The sequence below is a fragment of the Notothenia rossii genome (assembly GCF_949606895.1).
Source record: "Notothenia rossii genome assembly, chromosome: 7".
NCBI lineage: Eukaryota > Metazoa > Chordata > Actinopteri > Perciformes > Nototheniidae > Notothenia > Notothenia rossii.
The window spans coordinates 60,812,378-60,836,406 of NC_136905.1; the positions used below are offsets into that span (position 1 = coordinate 60,812,378).

At 39.5% G+C, this 24,029-nt stretch overlaps 2 long non-coding RNA genes across 2 annotated transcripts in view; one reads left to right on the forward strand and one right to left on the reverse strand.

Moving 5' to 3' along the window:
- Nucleotides 1-12,973: 12,973 nt before the first annotated feature.
- Nucleotides 12,974-24,029, reverse strand: part of LOC307046250 — a 36,454-nt gene continuing 25,398 nt past the window's right edge. Inside the window, exons 3-5 of the long non-coding RNA XR_013810117.1 lie at nucleotides 17,287-17,345; nucleotides 15,371-15,471; nucleotides 12,974-13,125 (exon numbers count right to left, since the gene is read on the reverse strand). This is a non-coding gene — a long non-coding RNA (uncharacterized lncRNA). The remainder of the gene's footprint in view (nucleotides 13,126-15,370; nucleotides 15,472-17,286; nucleotides 17,346-24,029) is intronic.
- LOC307013372 lies at nucleotides 18,878-19,428 on the forward strand. The gene is made up of 3 exons (XR_013800966.1): nucleotides 18,878-18,957; nucleotides 19,036-19,247; nucleotides 19,351-19,428. It is a non-coding gene; the product is annotated as an uncharacterized lncRNA (long non-coding RNA).

A 24,029-nucleotide genomic window follows, 5' to 3' on the forward strand; every position in this document is an offset into this window, starting at 1 on the left:
TTCAGGAGCCCAGACACACTCACAACTATAAATGAACCAAAAACAAATAAATAAACAAGTTTAAATGTTTTTTCATATTGGATATTGTATGTTATTGGTTATGGCCATGTACTTATGATTTTATGATTATTTAAATGTATACATTTTTGTTTCATATGGGTGTAGTCTCTTTATTTCCCCCTCAAAATGCACCAGATTGATGCATTTAAGTCCAACATTTAAAAAAAAATCTTACCGGGGGAGCATGCCCCCGGACCCCCCTATAGGATTTGAGGCCCGGCCCCACTGTTCCCAAATAGATTTGCAATTTTTTTTTAAATAGTAACCCATCTCCATATGTTTCTTTTTGCGTAGTAGATTTAAACTAGAGGGCTATCACTTTGTGCAGCAACGCTATTGACAAATAAATCCAGCAAAATTGCACAAAAAACTGGTAGTGGCCTCAGGGACGAGGAGTCATTTAACCAGCCAGTAGGAGTCAAGCTTTACTTTCTTTTATATCCATAAAGAAAAAGTAAATCTGTTTACAGTTGTTTCATTATGGATGTTGAGAGGTATCCATATATCTCTTCATTTTGCTCTCAAAGTGCACCAGATTGATGCATCTAACTTCAATATTTAAAAAAAAATGTTCCCGGGGGAGCATGCCCCCGGACCCCCCTAGACTAGAGGGTGTCAGGTCCACTCCCCACTTATAAAAATAGCACTTTACCACTGCACCCCCTCTAATCTCAGATGCACCCTGAGTCATTTTGTTTAAGTACAGTGAGCCTTTCTAAAATATACAGTAAAGAGACAAACCCACCAGCATTATAGGATATACTATGACTTTGTGCCAAATACTTGTTGCTGATTTAGAGTACTGGTACCTTTTTTATTCCAATTCAAGCACTGGTCGCGCTACAGAAAGGAACCGCTCCGTCACAGTCCAGTTTAAGGCCTCGCCTTTTTTGCATGAGCTAAGAAATGCAAAGGCAAAGAGTTCCCAGGAAGAAGAAAGTGAATGTGGTGGATAACAGCCAAAGACTAGACACCCTGCACAAGAATGCAGGGGAGTGAGAATTAAAGGGCAACTGCATCAGGTGTACCCTTCTGTGCAGGTGTTTGTGCATGCGCAGTCATTATTTTTGGAATATTGCTTGGTCATGCCTCTCTTGGTGCATATCTATTTTTGGCAACTTAGCAAAACTAAGGCTGCAAATTATTTCAAAGTGATGAGTCATGTTGGTGTGGCCCACAGTGGAAGAGTTTAGGATATCTCACCATAAATGTTTCTGTCCATTGTGAACCTTTGTAAAGGGAAAACTGTAACGCTTATTAAAGAAAAATAACATACATTTAAAATTCTGAGGCAAATTGTATGTGTAAAAACCAGTGTTGGGACTAACGCGTTACTGTGTAAGGCGTTACTGTAACGCAACTATACTAGTTACCTATTCCCATTAAGTAACGCCGTTATAGTTACTGTGATTTAAATGGGTGCGTTAAATTATGTGATGGAACTGAACCGAATCTCCCTGCGGATGTAATTTACAGGCGAATACAGCAATGTCCTCTCACAGCACCATGGAAAAGTGAAAGTAACCAGAGAGGAGTGATGATTGGTTAACGCGAGGTAACATTTCAGGATAAGCCAATCAGAGACAGAGTTGGGCGGGTCTTGCCTTATGGGGAAAATACACACACACGAACACTTGCTAATGCTAACACACACACACACACACACACACACACACACACACACACACACGGCAACGCTCACCACCATGGCGAGAGCCATACTTGTCAACCCTCCCGATTTTCGCGGGAGACTCCCGATTTCATTGCCCTCTCCCGGTTTCCTCCCGGGGTCATATTTCTCCCGCATTTCTCCCGATTTCTGACCAAATCAGATTTACTCAGGACTGTTTCCACTCGGACTTTAATACAGCTACACCATTGTTTGGTTTCCATGGTAACACGTCTCTTTAGTAGCGCGCGCAACTCAAAGTCTGAGAGGGTGAGGAAGATAGTCACAGAAAACAGAACAAGAATCGACAACTACTCTACTCTCTGCTCACTCCTTTCCTGTAAAATACAGGTCCAGCCCACACATATGCTCCATATGCCTTGCTACAGGCTGCCAGGCATTGCACTTAGAACTACAATAAGCATGTTAATGTTAATCTAACAGCTCCGGCGATCCACTAGCACCCCCCCACCCCCCCGCTCCCCATTTTGCAATGCTCCCGATTTCTGAGGTCTGAAGGTTGGCAAGTATGGCGAGAGCAGCAGCGCATTTGCAACTTGGAAATATAACCACTATTTTCAATTTGTGGGGATAAAGGACGCAAAAAATCTTACGGTAAAATGTAAACTGTGTGCAGGACAGAAAGCATTGTCCACATCGAATAACAGCAATGCCAATCTCCTGAAGCACCTAACGTACATGGGGCTATAAAACTAGTCGCCAAAGACCCCACCGTCTCAACCAATTTCTAAACATATATTTTGTGTTTTATTGTTCCACTGCATTTCATAATGATAATTGCTACAATTATGTGGAGTTCTATTTTCTCTTACTGTACCACAGAACAACACAAATACTTGTATTTTTATTGTTATTATTTTTAAAGTAAAGTAACTTGTTACTAGTTACTGTTATAATTTAGTAACTAATAAAGTAACTAGTTACTTTTGTTGAGGGCAGTAACTATAACTATTAATAGTTACTTTTTAAAAGTAACTTGCCCAACACTGGTAAAAACATCCTGATGACCTTTTGGATTTAATCAAACAAATAATTAGGGAGGGATATGTTTGGTTCTTTAAAGGGGACATATCATACAAAAATGCACCTTTGTACGTCTTTTATACATGAATATGTGTCCCCGGTGTGTCAGGGAACTCACCAAATGTCAGAAAACACAACCCTCTCTTTTCCTCCATACCCCAAATCTCTAAAAACGGGGCTTTAACCATAGACTGTAAAATGGATGTAGGGTCCGTGACGTCACCCATAGGATTCTGCCGGATTCTGCAGAGTTGCCGAGAAGCCCTTAGTAGGCGGAGTCGGCCACTAACGGCTCGACAGTGACGTCAGAGTTCAACTCCCGCCTGCTCCAAATAAGGGCAAAGAGGCGGAGCCGAGGCGGGACCTCCTGCCGCTGAGCTGAAAGTTCCAGAGCTAGCTGAAGCTACCAAGCTAAGCTAACATGCTCCCCATCTTCACACTGCCGTGGCATTTTACGTTCCTAAGGTAAGCGGACATTAAACTATTCAGTAAAACTATAAATAATAATCTAATTTATTGTGTTTTTAGCATAATACTTCAGAATCTTAAATACCTTAACGTTTGTATGCAATTGTGCTAAATTCAACACTGGAATCAAGCAAATATTAATATGTTTGCATGACATTAGTTATTTATATTTTGATATCACTACAGAGCCCTAGAGGGTTCATAGAGAGAAAAATAAATATAACGTGGCCACGTTTTACTTTCTCGTTCGCACGAGACACCTTCTCATGCGCACGCTTTAGTAACTAGTTAATAAAAGTTAATAAAGCGTGCGCACGAGTTAATAAAGCGTGCGCACGAGTTAATAAAGCGTGGCCTCGTTTTCGTGTGTGTGTGCGTGCGCTCGTGTGTGTGTGTGTGTGTGGGGGCATTTGTTTATGATAGTATCGTTCGTTCCGGTGCACTCCGGCAGGACTATAGCACATCGAGATTAAGATGAAACGAATTTCTTTCACTTGGGAATACACATATAACTATGGAGAACCAGATTTGTGTAAATTACTGTTCGTGGTCATTTGAAAACAAATGCCGGTGGTGTCGGACACACACAAACACACCGAACACGCACACAGAGCGGAGCTGAGCACACACACACACACACACACACACACACACACACACACACACACACACACACACACACACACACACACACACACACACACACACACACACATATATATCATGTGCCCCGGTGACAGGACAGGACATCTCCTTCATAAAACGAGGGGGAATACTCTGGTAGTTCAATGTGTGTATAGGTGTGTGTGGTTAAACGTAGCAGCCTCGATCTCTATTCAGCTGTTCTAATGAAGGGAAACACAGTGAAGTAAACAGTAAAAGGCACAGCTCTTTGCAGCTGGTGCTGCTCTTCTCAGATTCTGATGAGTTACACGTTACTGCCTCCAGTGCCCTGTACGACGAAGCCAGTTCAACAGACCCTGGATATGTTAGATTTACCCGGCTTAACTAACCCTAACAAACGTGATGTCGATAAGCGGTCGTACGAAGCTGGTTATCAACTCAGTAAATCAACCAGGGTTTCTCTGACCTGTGGCTTGGTCACCAAACATGGGTGTTTCGTCTCAATATGACGCCGGAGTTTACATGGTCTCATACTGTCATTAGCTAGCACCTCGTTGCAGATAACACACTGTGGCAGTGGAGTGTCATCAGGACCGGTCCATGAAAATTCTAGCTTCAAATAATCCTTGTCATACTTCCTCCGTTTTCTGACAGACGCTGTCTCCTCTCTCACTTTAGGTAACTTCACTAAAAATCTATCCATATTTTGCCGCTCGCATACATTTAGCTGAAGTTAACTAGCTAGATTTCACTGTTTCTCTTTATTTTTTTCTGGTGGCTGCGCCTGCGCCTCCCTTGAAGCTCTCTGGCGCCCCCCAGGGGAGGCGCGCCTCACACTTTGAGAACCCCTGGTCTCAAGCATTTATTATTTTTGTTTTTCCTCTCTCATATTCAGTGTGGACGGATTGAGACAGTGTGGCGTCCAGAGAGCTGCAAAGACTTCAGGGAGAAACCTCCGTGTGATGGACGTCCTGTCTGTTGGTTTTGAGAGGACTGAGGGTCTTTCATCAGCGAGGAGGACCAGGCCTGATGGAGGAGCCCATGCTGGGCAAAGCTGATACCAACCGCACAGGCCTAGTCTGTCACTTTCTTTGACTAAATGTGTTTACTTATACATTTAATAGGTTTACACCTTCTGTTCATATGTGCTTTTTATTTAAAACATGTTTGTTTAACTTTTGGTTCACATTTCAATAAATAGTATTTTTATTTGCACTCCTTTTGTCCATTATTCTTACTGAAAATGTTAGATTACACATTCACATCTGACTGAAGATTGGCTCCATTTATTTGTGACGTTCCAAACTCTGCGGTACAAGGCACAAGTGATGTGAAGCTCATAAAGCAAGTAAAATAGAAATAATCAGCTGATGGAGTGTAGATGTGGAAATAGGTGCATTCGATCAGCTGACTGTGTTTTCACAATAAAAGTAGTTTCTTACTGAATGTCCTGTACTGGTCTTAAAATCTCATAACATCAGCTTTTAATGTTCCTCTTGGATGTTCTTCTTGGCCCTCAGAGAAGGAGAAAATGTTGAGTCGTGTCTTTCAGGCATGTCCTTTCCTAACAAAAATTACAGGAAACATAAAACATATTATTGCAGAACAAGTGTGTTATTTTTGAAAGCGGTGTGTTTGTGTGTTTAGGGGCTGTGGATATAATTATTTTGTCATTGTAATGTTTTTTCTTTATTTCAACAGTGAGCTGCAAAGACAATCAGATTATGAATGAACAGTATGAAGTTCATCAACATTGAAATATGTTATTATCAAAATAATATTTAACTGTTATCAAAACGTAGTGCAACTGTAGAAGCTTGCTCTGTTGTCTCACTGAAAGAATAACTTTTACCACGTTTTTTACAGACAATATTGAGAGATAAATAGTAGCAGTTCTCACTATGTGTTAAATATCTTTGCCTTCAATACATTAAATTAGAAAGCTGACTAAATCATATTGCTTGTTAACATCTAAATGTAACTTTTTGCATGGAAAAAACCCTCAACTTAACTGATGTGTAGGTCATCTAGTATTTAGTATTGTTTAATGGAATGTATATCAGTGTATTAAAGTCAATACTTCATTTATTTAAACCAATATCTTTTCTGATTATTTGTACAGTATGAAAAATAGAGTCTTTATACCTGTGCTGAAGTTCACTGCTGTGAGGAGTCCAGTTCTGTCTCTCACTCTCTGGTCCAGCCTGTCTGCATCACCTGGACACCTTAAACAAACAGATATATATGTAAAGTACCATGTGTACAAACAATATAACTGATTCTCTTCTGTTGAACATGTTGGATTGTGTATTGTCTGAGTCAGGGTCCTTTTTATTTTACTGTAGCTTTGGAAGTTGTGTTACCAATGCCTACTGTTTATTTGATACCAATTTGGTAATGCAATTAATAAAAAATACAAGGTTTGGGTTTGTTCTTCAGATGACTGTGATGTTAACGTGTAAGCTCAATAATGAACTCCAGCTCAACCAACCATATTGTAATATCTAAGTAATCATCTTGAAATATGACATTAATAATTGTAATATACACACATCTTATTGTGAGGTTGATTTCACATACACTACTTCGACATTAGCTTGTCTACACACTTGAGCATAGCCAATTTAAATTAACCTTAGCGATGCATACAGTTCCTACCTACATAATAAAATATCTCTCTAAGTTACAAGGATGAAGGCCGTTTGTTCTACAGAATTATCCCACTTAATGCTTAACACTTGTCTATTTCGTTTTAACCTTTATACAGTATGATTTTAGCTTGGAGGCTATGATTAGCATCGTTAGCACCGATGTGGCTACTACTCGCGTACACGCTAACCCAAGCCTTAACATTCATTACGTAGCTGACTAAAATCATTAACACATAAATAAGTACTCGAATTTCACTTACCGCAAAACCGCATTCATGCACCGTCTGTTTCAACTGCAGAGCGAGTCACAATAGTCCTATATACAGTGTTGGGTGTAACGCGTTACAAAAGTAACGGAGTTACAGTAATATATTACTTTTTGCTGTAACGAAGTAATGTAACGCATTACTAATGAAATGTGGGTAATATATTACCCGTTACAATGCTCAGTAACGCAGTTACAACACATTTTAACCCGAAATTAAATGGTGTTTTGTTTCTTAAGAATGTACTAACATAGCGGGATATTCCGACACCGGACAAATTGTGCGGGTAGATTAGTGAACCTGGTGTTTACCTTCACGCTTCGCGTCGAGATCTTCGGGGAAGTTGAACGTTATGCAATAGAGATGTTAAGATTCACCGATTCGCATCGGTGCACCGGCATAAACGTTCAAGATGCGAGTGCACCGGTTGAAAGAGTGCACATCGGCTACAGTTTGGGTTGAACCGGGTTGAACTCGCGATGCATCGATTGCGTAGCGTCTTTGCATCGGTAAAAAACCCGATTCATTCATATAAAATCTTGTCAACGCTCAGCAGAGAAAATCTTTGATATTTGCTTCGCCGCTACGGAGGCCGAGAGTCTCAGTTATCAACACACACGGAAGTTGAGGAGAAAGAGAAACACAGCGCACCGAAAAATACCTACAAATCAAACGTTTGGCAACAACGTTCGGATTGTTCAAGAAAGACGGTGTAATAGTCTTTTATGCTATATAGTAGACCTCAGGTCATGGAGAGTAATAACGTATCCGTAGACCTTTGTATGAGGTATCTTTATTACTTAACAGGTCTACAGCCATGATACATAGATGCGGACTTGCATACACACAGTATCACTCCGCAGCCGCACCCCATCAGTAACGTCCTGATGGTATATGTGCGCGGCACTATATACTACAGACGGTCAACTAGAAAAATCACTCGCAAATTGTTAACGATGCCGAGCCGCCTTAAATTACACAAGTAGTTCGAGGAACTTAGCGACACACATGAAGAGGCGACATGGGGTCTGCGGCTGAAAAGAGAAACCTGAAAGTTAGACATATTGTTAAATCACTCAGTGAGGTGTTCTGTCCGAGAGAGTGGTGTTTAGTTTACAGCAGCCTGTGACGGCCAATAATAATTTAAATGTCTTCCTTACTGTAAGCAGTTATGAAATACCTGTTTGTGAAAGGTTATTTGTATTCTTTATTGTTCATATAGAATCCACTGCTTTCTGCTCACTGGTGAGTTAGCCTCTGAGTGTTAAGCACATCAGGCTGGCAGCTGTATGGGCATTGCACTATGGTAGCTGTTATTTGCACATTGTTAATCATGAGCAATGCATCCTTACATTGTTTAACTCTGAGGTGTTATACAATTGTACTGTAGTCTGGAGAGCTTTTAAAGGTAAACAAATAAACGGCATGATGGGATGTGCAGTACCAAATATGTAAAGCACTTTTTTGTTAATGTATGATTTGCTGCATATAAGGAATAAAACAAAAATCCTCTGTCGTACCATATTGAAGTATCATTATTTTTGCATCGTGTTGAATCGCATCGTATCGCCCCGAATCGCATAATGTTGAATCAAATCGTATCGAACTGTATCGCAACAAGGGTGAATCGTATCGTATCGCATCGCCTGGTGTTTCAAATGTATCGTTAATGTATCGTATCGTGGCAACGTATCGAGATGCGCATCGCATCGGCCTCAGTGATGGAGATGCACATCCCTATTATGCAACCATTCAAAAAAGAGAACGTAGCGAAAAATACAAACAACAAATTGTGTCAGGTGCGCGTGACCTGCTCCGCTGCGCGTGCATCATTTCCAAAGTGCTTCCACAGCAGTGACACACATCTGATCTGTGGATAATCATTTATACGAAAATGGTTAAAGCAACCATCATTAAACGCCAGCAACACTGCATCTACTGCAGACAGTAGCAACAGGTCAGATGCGGACATCACGTTACCCTCCGTTGTGGACACTAGCTTACTCCCGCCTGACTCGCCGGCCCCGGAGCAGCAGTCTTCGTCGCCCGAAACTACGCCGCCCCTCTGCGGCCCGCAGGTGCCAGGTATATCTAAACAACTACCCGCCTGTACAGTGGGGTAAGGCGGTCATTTTGCAGCTTGTGGTATAAAAATAGACAATGGCTAGAATATTCATGTGAAAATAGTACCAATATTCTGACATGCCTGTAGAAATGTTGGGTCAAAAATAATGCATAAAATAGCACAGATGCGTTCACCACGAATGGCTACAAAAATATCTCATATCCCAAGCTTATTATCAACGAGCTGATGTTGCAGCTGAAATTTTCTCCAGGTCACAAAGTCAACCTCACATGATGATGTGATACCAGTTTTCAAGCACAGTAAATATTATCTTCCCAGCATATATGATGGGACCAAGGTGATGATGTAGTTGGCTACATGGTTTTAATAATACTTTTGCCTTTCAATGTTTGCCATTTCAAACCATGAGCATGGTTTAAATAATATTTGCCTTGATTTACAATATGTTAACCTTCATTATAGTCCTTGACAGCGGTCTGTACTGCTGTATTAACAACGTGTCACATGTTAAGAATTGACAATCAGAATCGAGTATTCAACTAAGCCGTGTAATACAAGTTGTTAGTAGCCTTAAGGGCCTACCTACACAGTTGTTATAATATACCACATTGCCCTTCACTGGATGCATAATGAGCTGCACTAAACTACATTTTAGCATTTAAAATACCTAGCTATTCTTTTGCGGTTATTTTGGTGAAAGTAACTAAAAAGTAACTAAAGTAGTGTAACTCATTACATTTCAGAGACAGTAATATTGTAATGTAACTTATTACTTTCAAAAGAGAGTAATAAGTAATATGTAATATATTACATTTTGGAAGTAACTTGCCCAACACTGCCTATATATAAGCATGAAGAACAAACAACCACGGCCGGGGTCAAGTTGTGTTTCCTGGATGAACTGAGCAGGCAGAGTCCCAGTAGCTTCACGGAGCAGCTAGCAGAGAAACAAGAAGCTAGCAGCAGCGGTCACTTGACAGAGCCGTTTTTTTCTGCTGTAAAGTTGGGCATTTTAACATGGGGGTCCATGGAAATTGCTCCTTTCTGCAGTCAGTCCCTATCGGCCAATATATGAACTGCAGTGTGTGCCACTTCCGTATTGGCGTCCCGGCTCTTCCCCAGAGTTTGCCGCTTGGCTTTAACGGATCTGATACAGACTGATACAGATTTGAAAATAGTCTGACGTCAGTGACGAGGAGCTCCGCCTATATGGCCAACTCTCCACCTATCAGGGGAATGAGAGGTTGCCGTGGCATGGTAACAGCATGGTAACAGCATGGTAACAGCATGGTAAAATGATGCTCGTAACTCTGCCCCCTCCTTTGCAGGGGGGCGTGGTCAGCTGCAGCGCATGCAAAGACAGGGTGGAGGAGAGGAAAATAGAGCAAAATGAGGCATGTCTAAAATGCATGATCTGTTTGGTATTTTGAAAAAGAAAACGTATAAATATACCTTATATAGGTATGGCCCTACAATATATTATTCAAATATAGCATTATAGGTCTCCTTTAAATGAGGTTACATTGTTACATTTGATAATTTAGGTAGAAATGTTTATCATTTGAGTAAAAGATATATATTTATTCAAAAAGAAGAAAGCACCATCTTCCCTAGATAACATTTTTTGTTTACATGTTATAAAATAGCACCAAATAACACACTAAATATTTTAAAGAGTAGAAAGCACCCTTCTTCCCTTTAGATATTGTTTAGTTTTTGCACATGTTTTTATCAAATAGCACCTATAGTATACACATACATTGATAACAGAGGAGTAGGCGATCAAAGAGGCGACCTCATAAAACGTTTAATATTGTCAAAATCTTTTGATGTGTAAATGCATGAACAATTTTGTAAACATGTACAACCACTTACTTCGTTGGAACACATCACTTATCACCATTCTTTTATTACATGCAACGGTGTCATTTTATTAGAAAAGCAGTCACATCATGTACCTTCTCAAACTGTTTGAGAAGGTACATGATGTGACTGCTTTTCTTGTCTATAGGTGTGTCAGAAACTTGATAGTTAAAGGGTTGGGGTTTAGGGTTACGAGTTGTTTGGAAAGATTTTTTCCAAGTTTTGAAGGTTTCTTTTCATGAGGTGTGGTCAGAATGCAAAACTTCTCACCCTGGTTGTACCAGTCAATCCTGTGACACCTGACATTGGGGCAGTGTTCTTCTTTACGAAGGCAAGGCAAGGCGAGGTTATTTATAGCACACTTCAACAAAAGGCAATTCAAAGTGCTTTACAAAAATGAAAGACATTAAGAGCATTAAGAAACATATTATAAAATGATATCTATAAACACTCATTTAAAAGCAATGATATCAAATGGCATTTAAAAACACTCATTTAAAAGCAAAGATACATGAATTACAGTTACAGTGCAGTGTGAGATACACACATCTGAACGAACCACCCTTTGGAAAATTATAATCTGACCCCATGGTACCTTTTAGTTTTCCGCCGAAACCATTCTTCTTTTTTAATTTTAAACGCACATAGTGCATAGGACTTTTTTTGGTATCCTCCGTGAACCAGGTTCTTGAACCAAAATGGATTCCTGTACCCCATGTTAACTTTTTAGTTTTCGCCAAAACTATTCCTGTTTTTTATAAATGCACATCAGTTAAGTTTAAGTTGTCTTTTCAAGGACTTTTTTGGTGTCCTCCGCGAACCAGGGTCTTGAAACAAAAACGGCACATGTAGGGGACTTTAACCACCTACGAGGGGACTTTAACCCCAATAATGACTTTAACTACCTGCGGGGGGACTCAACACAAGGCAATTCAAAGTGCTTTACAAAAATGAAAGACATTAAGAAGCATTAAAAAGCAAAGATAATAAAAGTTATAGTGCAGTGTAAGATATGAATATATCAATTAAAAGCAGCGGCAAAAAGAAAAGTCTTCAGCCTGGATTTAAAAGTAGTAAGAGTTGCAGGCTTCTGGGAGTTTGTTCCAGATATTTGGAGCATACAGTAGAGTTGATCTGGAGGCAAGGGCATGTGATAGCTGATGTAAAAAAATGAATCCCTAAAGATACAATTCAGTTGAAATGTAAAGATCAGTCAATACAATTCATTATTTACTTTTCACTTAAGTTATTTTCAACAAGATCATTATTTCCTGTCATAGGCGTATTTGCTGACTTGGAATATGGACCACATCTGATTGTACTTCTTAAATGAAAATGTAAAAATATATTAAAGAATAGGATTAATGTGTTAACAAGTCCACTTTTCAAATAAATTCAGTCAATTACATTTGAAAATGTTTTCTAACATATCTTAGTTGATTAAAAAAAGCCCAATAACTTATTTACATAACAAGCTCGAAATATACCCTTCCTATTTCCCCTTATTATAAGCAATCTGAGTTTTCTGTTTTAATAGATGAGCTTCCAACATTTGAAACAAAAATAAATGAAAACCTTTAAAAAGCTGTGATGGCTGTTCAAGCATATTCCAGTATTCAAAATAATTTACCTACATTTGATTTATTTGTCTTACTTACTTTATAACTTAACTTATGAGGCAATATACCTCACCTCTAGTTAGTGGCCCAGACCTTCGTAGGTTTTTCTGTATGTGGACCCCCCTGGAATAGAGGCTTTGAAACCTCTGTGTTAGGCTTTAATGCAGATTGTACATGACTAATAATCTGCACATATGATCTAAATGCGTATGTTTACAGTTGATGAGTGTAGTAAGCATGTACACAGGTGCTGAGTTTGAATTACAGTGGGACTAAATGGGCTTTAGCTAGTATACCATGAGATGCCTATCAGAATCAGAAATCTTGTATTAGTCCCACAGCAGGGACATGTACATTGTTACAGCAAAAGTAGACGCAAAAGTGTCATAGCACGTTAAAAAAAGGCATGCAAAAATACAGAATAAGCTAACATATGCATATATAGAAGAAAAGCACACATTAGTTATACTAGAATAAAAATGAAGACAAATAAGTAGGAAAGTATACATCCATGGCTAAAAATGATGAGCAGCAACCTCAAGAACTTCAAGGGACATTATACAAAATATGATTGATGATGCTAATGATGTTTATTGCACATTATTTCAAGAAAAGTGTCTATATTGTACATTGCCATTTTATTGCACAAGATCTCAACAGTCTGTATTTTGTGATGGGGGGGGGTCTACCAGGGGCCGTGGTGGTTGTACAGTCTGACCGCTGCAGGAAAGAAGGACATCTCTCCGTGAGGCACCGGGGGTGCAGCAGTCTGTCCCTGAGGAGTTACATGGGGAGGATGTAGCACCAATGGATACATAGAAACTTAACATCTAGACCAATTTGTTTACAACTTCTAGCTCAATGTTCCAATATCCGCAGTTGCAAACAGATTCACAACTAGGGATTGATGAGGTACAACAAAGATGCTACGGTAAGGGATGTCATCAACACTCCCAACTTCGAGATTTGGGCACCAAGGGCCATAACCCCTAAACTTGGACAGTGGCTCCTGCAAATCCCACAAACAACAACCGAGGAGAGTGCACTCCTTGGAACAGCTAAGACACTAAGCATAAACCCTCAGGCTACCAGGCCTCTGGTAAAGGACCCGAGCCCGAAGAAAGGAAGAACAACAGAGCGAGAATGGGGATTTATTTTTTAATTAGATATATTAATATAAAATGATTGGAAATGTATCTTTCTTTTGGCCCCTTTTATACTTATTGATTGTTTTTTTATCTTGTGTATTTGAACTAAAGGTAGAGTTTTAAGGTGCATGTATGTCTGTGTAGACATACCCCAATATGCAATCTGTTAATAAAAAGTATATTCAAAGCATTGTTATTTCCAAAACAAAACCAAAGACAGCCAGTAATTTGTCTTGTGTTGTTAAAGGGTGTATTTGTTTGTCTTTTTTTAAAACTGAGTGACCAGCTTTAACCCTGATTGGTTATGTCAAAATGGAATGTTCTACCCGCTAACAAAACATTCTGAGCAGGTATTCATATCTGAATTTGAGCTCCACCCAAATGTTAGGAGTGCTTCACCTCTAATTGGAATCCTCACTTTGTTTTGCGGAGCGGAGGAGATACAGAGGTGAGCTCAATCTGTCGCACTTCTTTCTATAGCTTATCTTACTTCTTTTTTTTGTAAGCATGGGAAAAGCTGTTTATAATAGGGGAAATGTAATAAATGATAGTTGAAACTGTGTAGATTTTGTAATTCAATCAATCAAATGTGAGTTGTCCAATGTAAATTGTAAAAAGTAAAAATTACACATTGTTTGCGTGATTCAACAAGGTATGAGTGGCAGTGTCAGTATCGTAAGGGAAAAAAATACAAAAATATAGATTTGGCCAGATTAGTCAATTTAATAATTTGTGAGCTCAATTGTGCTTTGGAAATGTTTCTTAGTTTTGTTCGTATTGAAAATCAAACTAGATTTATTGGACTGCATTTATTTATTTCACAACCGGCAATGGATGCCAATTGTCACATGCTTCTGACAAATGTTTTCCTTTTTTCCCTGTCTTCTTCTTCTAAAATTAAAACACATGAAAAGGTGATTTAAAAGCGTTTTCACGATGGGTGGCCCCAGAACTTTAGGGCAAGTTCTACTACTCTCAGCAGTCGGTGTCGGTACGTGCCCGCCTTATTTTTCGTTAATAATATCTAAACGAGGATCGTTCACTTACTACAGTAATACACATGGGAAAAATATTGAAATGACAAAAGTGCTTTCTTCCCTTAATTTCCTCAGTATGCATATCAGCACTGGTCTCTGCAGATGTAAGTCAATTTTTGTATTCAGCAGTAAATATAAAACTAGTTTTATGTGTGTCTTCTGTTAAATACTCAATAAATGTACTTTCATTTTGGTTTCAGTCAAACAAAACATCAGGTAAGAAGAAAGCTATCTCAACTCAATGTAATTCATGTTAAATTGTGAAATTAAGTGTAATTTCACTGTTTATTAGGTGTTTTCAGAAAACGTTTTTTGTTATAGAGATATTTAGATAATCATTTATGTTTTGATATTTGTAGGCACAGGTCGAGGGATATCTGAAAACTGGTCAGTATGTCAAAACAATATTGAAACTGTTATTTGACTTAACACATTAACACACCAATAGACAACAAAACGGAATTTTTACATTCATTTTTGTTTATTTGTTTATTTTGTTCTAATAGCAATGCTATCAATCCAGGCAATGGTTCTCAAGAATCTTGTAATGCAGAAAATCTACAAAATGCCAGTCAAGCAGTAAGTGTTGCAGAATTCACCCAAGAAGTACATTCAAAGTGCCAAACAAACCCAATGATGTTTAGAAAGTCACCACAGAGCATTGGTGATAAATGACACCCCCTTGTGTTCACTTGCCATTATTAAGCCAGGCTGCCACCTTCCTATGTTGCAGTGTAATACAAATTATTCAATACTTTTTCCCTATAGATATCTCATGCAGTGGACACACTGGTAAAGGAGCTATCCTGTAAAAGGGGTAAAAATGCAAGCTTACCAGAATACGAGGAGGAGGAGGAGGAGGAGGAGGAGGAGGAGGAGGAGTTGGTAGAAGACCTCAGGGAGCTCGTGGAGTCAACTTTGAAAGTCTTCTCTCAACTGGTAAAAAACACAAACATTTTTATTTTTGTTGTAGTCACAGAGAATCTCTTTGCCCTCATCCATTTAGGAGGAAATACCACAAATGAAATATTAGTCAATAACTACCCTACACGGATGAATGAAAGCTAGAAAAATTAAGTTTCAGATATTTAGAAATATTCAATGTTTTCTGAAAGCATATGCCATTATCTAATGAACTGGAATGGACTATTACTTAGTTGTCATGGCATCAAATTCCACTTGTTAAGGTACAAAGATGTTAAGGTACAAAGACAACAACACATTCATTCAGGATATACTTATTTTCATACATAAGAAAATATGTTTAGATGGAAATATATGCATTATGTATAGGTTTTTGAAAATATAGGTTTTGTCTTGAACTTTTTGAAATAAATAATAATTATCTGTAAGCATAAGCTCTTGTTGGATATAGTGTTAAGACACACTAAATATCAATCACTGTTGGAATAATTCAACTTTGATGCTTTATTGGTTGGTGGTGGGGCTAAACCAATTTGTAACACTTAATACATTGTTAAGTTATTCACTAACATTTGTTTCCCATAGAACTGAGTAACACAAAAAAAGCTAACAATCTGACAAATGCAGCTTCATTATTCAATGGTTTATGTCAACTTTTTCTTATAACAGGTCACCAAAGAGTCTGGATTTAATGTTCTGGATATATTTGGTGTTCTGGAAAGTCTGAGTCTTGGTCATCACTGTGACCCAAGATTCATCAGACGGTGGTTCAAAATAAAGATGGCTCCTCTTTTGTCCCATGTCAACAAACACTTCCTAACCCAACTGAGCAGACAGAACTTCAGCTGCAGTTCTTACCAAGAATTGTAAGTTTCTTAAATTCCCTTTTACTGTTGCATGCTGAAATCTAACTGTATACCATGTTTATTTGTAAAAGCTGCTACAAAATAACACAGTATATTGAGACTTATGAGACCAGTAAAATAAGGAGATTCAGTTGTAGGATTTCTTTTAATGAAGGTTGATGAATGTCAGGGGGCTTGATGGAGTTCTGTAGCGCATGGAAATAAAGTCAAAAAAGTGTTCACTTTCGCAGTTAACAGTGCACGTTTTATCACAAAATCGAACAACAAAAGTAACTTATGATCTTCATTTTTGTTGTTATAAGAAGAACAATAATTAATATGTATTTTCAAGGATTGACGCTATGAGCGATGAGCTGGAGGACTCTCAAAAAGAGAAGACAAAACTAATCTACCAACACTTCATTCATGCCTACCTATCAAGAAAGGATTTACCAGGTAAACATATAACAAATGGTAGGCTTAATAAATACAAATGATGAACTCAGAAGATCATTAACACTCTAAAAACTGGGTTAATAACAACTATTTAGAATTGCATACACATTAAAAACTTTTCATTAGACTATTTACAAGGGCATAACAATAAACCACTCACAAACTACCTTGTTGATATTAGAACATACAAAAAAAAAAGTTTGGACTCTATATATTATGACATGATATCTCTTTATGCTACTTATTATTCAAAAGAGCCTGGCTGCACAAAAAGTGTGAATGGCAGTGCAGAATGGCTGGAGAAAAATCTTGGAATTTTTTCAAACTTATCAAGTCTGAAGGAGCTTAAAGAAATCAACAAAAACTTCTCTGCAGTGAGTAGTATTTTATTCTATAAATCACACATATGCATATGTGTAATTTTGTATAATAATGTTTGTATTTCTGTTCTTGGAAATAATGATGTACAAGCAACACAATAAAAAATAAATTTGTTGACAGAAAAAGAGTTTGGAACAACTCTCACCAGAGCAGAAGGCGGAGCTGATCTTGGATCCAGACAGTGGAGCTTTGGAGGATGAGGCCCTGGTAAAGAAAGTATTGACAAGCTTCAAAGGGTCATCAGACAATGAGAAGTTTAAGGATTTCTTCAAAGCATTTGCAAAGAACAACAAGCAGGTGAATGCTTTACTTAGAAATTGAACTTTTTTTAAATCAAAAACATGCCTTCAAACCAGCCATGTTATAGTTGACCTGGGCTGGGAACTTTTTGCAGAACTTAAAAAAAGGCCAGGAATTTTGTTGAATTGACTAAAATCATTTCAGGAATCTAAATGTTCTTCTGTGCTGAAACATGTATACTTTTATTTCCAGAAAAACATCACCCTAATCAAAAATCCAGGTGTACGAGACACAATCTTGAACCTGACTTTGACGGCCCTTGCGCCTGAATTTGAAGGATTTGAGCCTGAAGACTTTAAGATGTTGTTCCAGGACCAGTTGGCTCCTGTCTTGGCGAGCCTCCACCCCGGCAGCTTGGCGGTTATCCCCAATAACATCAGCTGTCACTCCTACAGAGCTATGTAAGAGATGATGTTCCTAAAGTCCACAGTTAGACATTATAGGTTTGCATAATGATGATTTCAAACGTTGGCACCAGACAAGTGACAAAGATTGATGTGCTCTTTCTTCAGACTCGCTGGTCTTGGGCAAAGTTTGGAATCCCTGCCATTGCACCTTTCGGACAGCCTGAGATCAAGCATAAAGTCACTGAAGGAAAGATTCACACGTACGTTTCAAAACACTCTGCTAACAAACTTTTTTTTTAGAAAACCCAATTACCATTACTTGTAACGATAGCTGTATTGATGACATAACTTAATTTACATTTTCTTCCAAACAGGTTGCTCACTTCCAGACTCCTTCATGGTGAGTTCATTAACATGGGGATATAACATGGAAAAGGCTTTGCAATAGTTGATAACAAATGTACAGGACACACGTTTGGCATACAAACATGATTTATATTAAGGAGCTTCATTGAGGTATTTTGAACTTAAACAAACTTTTGCCACTAAACTAACAATTATGATTTGCTTTTCTCTAGTGCAAGAAGACCCCGGTCAATGGTAAGTCTGTCAATTACCAGACATTAAAGCATTGATGAAAAGATTGCATTGCAAAGGTACAATATCTGATACGCATTTTTGTCTTCTCACAGAGAACCTCATCTGTGCTGCAGTCAATAGGTAAGTGTATAGCAGATTTGTCCGGTGCTAGGTTTGCGGAGTTCTTTTACACAATCTAACTAAGGTTAAATGTTTTTTTTTTTCCCTCAGATCACACGTCCAAGAAACACTATCTCTTTACAATTCCTCTGAAGCGCTGTGCCGTTTTACCCTCACTGAGCATGCTTGTTCCTCGGTAAGTTTGTTTTATGTAAGCTATCAATCCCAGAACAAGATTTGGCTTTTGCTACACGAGCCTCCTGAAACTAATAGCCATAAGATCTGAGACACTTTGCTTTATTTCTTGTCTATGTCTTTCCAAGGCTACACATCTAACAGCCAGCAACTTGGTCACATTGATGAACTGCACACTGAAAAGCAACAGGACATACCCGACAGAGGTCTGGAAGCTTTTATTCCAAAAAGCTTCTCCTGAACTAGACAAGGCTCTTGAGACATTCGCAACCATGGTAAATCCCACATTATCACAAAATGTGTGTTTTCCCGTGCCAATTCTGTCAAACCAAAACTATTTTTGCAAATTCCAGGCACCAGGCAAGAGCAACCCATCCTTGTCACATGCACTTGAGGCTCTCGGAGAGGTGAGAATTGCCAACTTCAGCCAGACACAACTGCAGAGTGATGACTTTGTCAGCAGCTGGTTCCAGACAAATATTCGTCCGTTTTTGGCCTCCACAACCCCCAACTTCCTATTCTGCCTCAGCTCCAAGAACTTCAGCTGCGAGACCTACCAGACTGTGTAAGCAAACATGTGATACATTGCTCTACTGTGAACATTGATGGAAGATGAACCTGCCTATTTCTAGTTGGTTAGATGTTTACAGCCTTCTCTCAATATTTAGCATCAAGGCATTCAGCAGTCAAATGGCATCCATGGACAGAGAACAACAGCAAGCTGTCTACACTCATTTCATCCGGCCATTCCTTTCAACAAATGACTCATCAGGTAAACGCAGGCACTCAGGCTCAATTAGGTCAAGTTTTGATGGCATGTGGTTGGTATACCCTGCCAATGTCATTGTTTCTGTCTTCTTCGCAGATCCTGGCTGTGTCTCCTTCGACAGAGGCAGTAAAGAGTGGCTTCAGGGCAACTTTGGCAACTTCTCTGGTTTTGCAAAACTTCGGGATCTGCAACATCTCAATGCCAACTTCTCCAGCGTAAGTGGCGGATGGCGGTTGTAACATTCTTCTTCCAAACCGGAATGTCTAACCTGTGGTTTTGCGATATATGCTTTATGATTTCATATTGATTCCCTTCCGTAGGCCGAATTGTTGCCACTGCTCACTCCCACTCAGGTGGCAGAGTTGACACTGAGCTCAGGGGCCTTGAATGACACCGATCACATTGACCGTGTGTTTGAGCGACTCCAGGAGGGCGATGCTCTGGAAAATGTGGAAGAATTCCTGACACAGCTGACAGCTAATGGAAAGGTAGGCCACCTTTGAAATCGGAGTAAGAATGGCAATCCTGGGAATGGCAATCCTCTTCATTAGTTGTCGAGGACTCTATCATTTCCAATATAGTGTTACATCCTTTGTTGCATCATGTATAGTGTAGTATGTGTTTTAAACCCTCTAATATTGTCATTTCACAGGGCCCGGATTTCCAACCTGTAGTGAGAGACCGTGTAATGAATCGGACCTTCAGCATTATCAGTCCCCGTTTCACACACTTTATGGAAGAAGACTGGTTTGTTTGGTTCCATAAGATCCTGGTTCCTGTCCTCCCAAGTTTCAGTCCAATGATGATCAAGAGTGCAACCGCAAACATTTCCTGCAAAAACTTCCAAGTCGTGTGAGTAGCACTTTACAAATAAATACGCTTGCATTGCAGAGAATTCAACATCTAATGTGGGACTGCATAATAATGTTTATTTTTATCCCACGCAGTGTGAGTGGGATGAGCAATGCTGCCCCTGCAATGTCCAGGGGACAACGAAAAGGCATTGGAAAAGCCTTGCTAGGCTATCTGGACAAATCGGCCAGTGTCATCAACAAGCCAGGTAGGGCTAACACTGGCTGGCACTCAACTTGTCCCATGTGTATCGATGAAAAATAAAGCTTGCTAAATGGTACCCATGCTAATGTCTATCTACCTGCCTTAGTTTGCAGACAGGGAATTCAGAGTGATGCGGAATGGCTTGAAGCATACTTGGGTGCATTTTCCCAACACGTAAAATACTCTGACCTCAAAGCCTTCAATCTTTCCGCGGTAAGTCATACATTAAGCCAGCAATATTCCTTGAAAACAACCACACAGTATTCAGAACATGGAAAATCTGCACGCGGGAGTTGTTCTGGCACGTCACGGTGAAAAGCAAGTGGTATATCCTCTTTGTTTGTATCCTTAGATGGCAGTTGTGGACTCCCTCTCACCAGAGCAGAAGGCTGAGCTGATATTGGATACAGACAGTGGAGCTTTGGAGGATGAGGCCTTCCTAAGGGAGGTGTTGACGAGCTTGATAGAGTCGCCTGATGATGAGGAGTTTGAACACTTTTTAATTGCTTTTGCAAAAGCCAACAAGCAGGTGAATGCTTAACTTTGGAATTGGCCTATTTTCTTAAAAAGCGTGCTGGCAAGCCGGCCATGTTACAATTGTCCTGAGATGGTTACATTTTTGCAGAACCTGAAAAAAGGCCAGGAATTGAATCCAAATCTGTTTAACACTTAAGATGTTAAAGGATTTGCAATTATGGTGGCCTGACTGTTTTCCCCATGCATTATAATGCAAAGATGAGCCACCAAACTTGCTCTAACCTCTACAATCCTTTCAGGAATCTAAACGTTCTCCTGTGCTGAAACATGTATACTTTTATTTCCAGAAAAACATCACCCTCATCAAAAATCCAGGTGTACGAGACACAATCTTGAACCTGACTTTGACGGCCCTTGCGCCTGAATTTGAAGAATTTGAGCCTGAAGACTTTAAGATGTTGTTCCAGGACCAGTTGGCTCCGGTCTTGGCGAGCCTCCACCCTGGCAGCTTGGCGGTTATCCCCAATAACATCAGCTGTCACTCCTACAGAGCTATGTAAGAGATGATGTTCCTAAAGTCCACAGTTAGACATTATAGGTTTGCATAATGATGATTTCAAACGTTGGCACCAGACAAGTGACAAGGATTGATGTGCTCTTTCTTCAGACTCGCTGGTCTTGGGCAAAGTTTGGAATCCCTGCCATTGCACCTTTCGGACAGCCTGAGATCAAGCATAAAGTCACTGAAGGAAAGATTCACACGTACGTTTCAAAACACTCTGCTAACAAACTTTTTTTTTAGAAATCCCAATTACCATTACTTGTAACGATAGCTGTATTGATGACATAACTTCATTTACATTTTCTTCCAAACAGGTTGCTCACTTCCAGACTCCTTCATGGTGAGTTCATTAACATGGGGATATAACATGGAAAAGGCTTTGCAATAGTTGATAACAAATGTACAGGACACACGTTTGGCATACAAAAATGATTTATATTAAAGACCCAGTCAAGTGCATGTTTTTGCACCAAAATGAAATGGCAGTTTCATTCCTTACATATCATTGTGCCTGTTCATGGCTAAAATAATTTTTAATAATTCATAATTAATGAATTAATGAATTATTAATTTTGGAGTCTGAGCCTAACGGAAGTTGCAGACGATAGTGGCTGTGACGTCACAAGATGTACCCAGTTGCGATTGTAAACATGGCGGAGACTTTGGAAAGTGATACTAGTGTGAGAGAAATGATTGATTTGGACAGCTTTTCGGACAGGATAGATGAGGAAAGTGATCAATTTGGTGCACTTTGAGGGCAACATTAAGAGATTTATGGATACAGCTCTCAACACTCATATGAAACATATATTTCAATAATCAAAAAACATTGGAAGGATTTCTTAACCTATTTTATACAACTAATATTACATAGATGGAAATATTTGTTTACATAGATGACCAAACCCACTGAGATAACTTAGGCTACAGTTTACCTCCCTGAGCTGACGTTATCTCTCACAGTCCCACAGGAGAGCACTCTCCCTCTCCTTATTGTTGAAACAGCTAATCTCCGTTAGCTCCGAGCTACAGTAGCACCAGATGCTAACGACAACCCTGTAACTCTCTCAGTCTCTCTTTCTCTCTCTCTCGAATCGACCAGTGGCCTTTATTTATCATGATCAATCAAAGAATCTACGAAACAATGACACCAGCCAGGCTCACCTTCATCTTTTGGGAACAGAAACATCGCCACTTCGGCAGACTTGACATTACTACAGCCAGCGGCAATGCATCGTTTCCCCTGTGTTTTTCATCCCTCTTTCTTCACTGTCGCCTCCATTGTCAGGTTTTCTCGATTGGCAATCACTTCCAGTCGACTCCGACACACTTTCCAGGAAAATACTAGCTCAAAAACGTTGAGAAATTCGACATTGAAAAAGAGAAAAAATGAACGGTTGTGAATGTAAACAGTGCGGCGGCGTCCATCTCGTGAAGTCACACAGTAGATCGCAAGCCACGCCCACGAAGGCGAAGGTCGACTGCAGATTTCCCCGGCAAATTCAAAATTCGTCAAATTCGTTGCTATTTCAACATCTTTTGATATGGGTTCCAATGGACAATTTTGGTCATTACTATACGTATTAGCATAACAGATCATGCACAGGTGCACACTTCACTGGGCCTTTAAGGAGCTTCATTGAGGTATTTTGAACTTAAACAAACTTTTGCAACTAAACTAACAATTATGATTTGCTTTTCTCCAGTGCAAGAAGACCCCGGTCAATGGTAAGTCTGTCAATTACCAGACATTAAAGTGTTGATGAAAAGATTGCATTGCAAAGGTACAATATCTGATATGCATTTTTGTCTTCTCACAGAGAACCTCATCTGTGCTGCAGTCAATAGGTAAGTGTATAGCAGATTTGTCCGGTGCTAGGTTTGCGGAGTTCTTTTACACAATCTAACTAAGGTTAAATGGTGGTTTTCTCACTCAGATCACACGTCCAAGAAGCACTATCTCTTTACAATTCCTCTGAAGCGCTGTGCCGTTTTACCCTCACTGAGCATGCTTGTTCCTCGGTAAGTTTGTTTTATGTAAGCTATCAATCCCAGAACAAGATTTGGCTTTTGCTACACGAGCCTCCTGAAACTAATAGCCATAGGATCTGAGACACTTTGCTTTATTTCTTGTCTATTTCTTTCCAAGGCTACACATCTAACAGCCAGCAACTTGGTCACATTGATGAACTGCACACTGGAAAGCAACAGGACATACCCGACAGAGGTCTGGAAGCTTTTATTCCAAAAAGCTTCTCCTGAACTAGACAAGGCTCTTGAGACATTCGCAACCATGGTAAATGCCACATTATCACAAAATTGGTGTTTTCCCGTGCCAATTCTGTCAAACCAAAATTATTTTCCAAATTCCAGGCACCAGGCAAGAGCAACCCATCCTTGTCACATGCACTTGAGGCTCTCGGAGAGGTGAGAATTGCCAACTTCAGCCAGACACAACTGCAGAGTGATGACTTTGTCAGCAG